At 35.4% G+C, this 1,755-nt stretch overlaps 1 non-coding gene across 1 annotated transcript; it reads right to left on the bottom strand.

The window, feature by feature from the left end:
* Positions 1-787: 787 nt before the first annotated feature.
* On the bottom strand, positions 788-894 carry LOC120184426. Its single transcript, XR_005522015.1, has one exon. It is a non-coding gene; the product is annotated as a small nucleolar RNA R71 (small nucleolar RNA).
* Positions 895-1,755: the final 861 nt, after the last annotated feature.

The following is a 1,755-nucleotide window of genomic DNA, read 5'->3' as shown; positions in this document are numbered from 1 at the left end:
CTCCCTATGGGATTTGACACTCGTAATTTTATTGTTACCACTTTATTACTTAAACGATACGTATACTTGAGTAATTGATACAACATCTTACGCAACATTAAGTTTTTGGCACCGTTATTAGGAGCAATCGATTTTACCTTAGAGTTTTTTTTATTGTTTACTTATTTATTTCTTTTTGTAGGTAGTTATTTTTTTTCTAGTTTTAATGGTTTATGTCATGAAGTGACGATGACTTACAACCATTTGATATGGAGATGGAACGGACCTTTCAAAGACGCCACAGAGAAGCTACCAGGAATCGATCATTTATGGCTAGATAAGATAGCAATGCTATGCTTCTGCTATAGCACGGTGATGATACTAAATTGCAGGCTGGCAATAGAGTTAGACAATAACAATTTTACAATATAGATGACTAAAATCGACCTATTAAATAGCATGTGGTACCAATACTCGATGATTTACATTGTGGCATAGTACAACCAATAATTAATGCTGCAAATTTTAAGTTGAAGCTGATCATGTTTCAAATGTTGCAGTCCATGGGACAATATGGTGGGTTATTTGTTAAAGATCCTCAAGGACATTTGCGAGCATTTATGGAGGTATATGATTCATTTGTTCATGAGGGAGTCCCTGGGGAAGCACTAAAACTGAAGTTGTTCCCTTACTTTCTAAAAGATAAAGCTAGAGCATGGTTGAATTCGCTGCCACCTGGTGCTATAGCATCTTGGAATGAGCTACACAAAAGTTCCTGCTACGATTCAATCCACCAAATATGAAAGCGAAGCTGCGAAATGATTTGACATATTTCAAGCAACTAGAAGATGAAAGTTTATATGAGGCTTGTGAGCATTTTAAGGATTTGATGTGTAAGTGTCCAATGCATGGATTCCCATATTGGACATAAATAGAAATAATCTATAATGGGTTAAACATGCATACTCGATTGGTGGTTGATGCTTCAGCAAATGGAGCATTACTAGACAATACATATAATGAGGCATATGATATTTTCAAAAGAATATCAAGTAATGATTATCAATACCCCAACACGAGGAACATGTTTGGCAGACGCTATATTGCAATAGCGGATTTGGATACCTTCAATTCTATTACCTCTCAAATTTCTGCATTAACAGATATGGTCAAGAAGCTACAAAAGTTGAGGGATTTATGAGGTTAAAGCTACAACTACTCTTTATTGTATTTATTGTGGAGATAATCATTATTACGAAGAATGCCCCAAAAATCCTGAATCTGTCTTCTTTGCGAGGAACTATAATGGGAATGACAATTCCTATAGCAACACCTATAATGCTAACTTTCACAACCATCCGATTCTATCTTTGCAAAGTTAAAACGTTACCAATTCACAAAAGCAATAATATAATTAGTAACAACAATACAATCTACTGCAATAATACACTCAACAACAAATGATGCCTCAGTATCAAACACAACAGCTCTATAATTATCAAGGACAATCTTCAACACAAACTACCAATCTTACATCTCTTGAAGCCTTAATGAAGGAGTACATAACAAGTCAATCAACATCACAAAGAGCTTTAGAAAGACAAGTTGGCCAAATGGTAAATGCTTTGAATAGCAGTCATCAAGGAATACTGCGCAAAGACACTGAAAAACCAAAGCCATATGGGAAAGCTCAATGCAATGAGTATTGCAAGGCTATAACAACTCAAAGTGGTCTCCACATTGGGAAACATACTGAGGCCCCTAAGAGATTATTAA

This window comes from Hibiscus syriacus, unplaced genomic scaffold, assembly GCF_006381635.1.
Source record: "Hibiscus syriacus cultivar Baekdansim isolate YM2019G1 unplaced genomic scaffold, ASM638163v2 tig00112888_pilon, whole genome shotgun sequence".
NCBI classification, from domain to species: domain Eukaryota; kingdom Viridiplantae; phylum Streptophyta; class Magnoliopsida; order Malvales; family Malvaceae; genus Hibiscus; species Hibiscus syriacus.
This window is presented reverse-complemented; position numbering and strand designations above follow the sequence as displayed.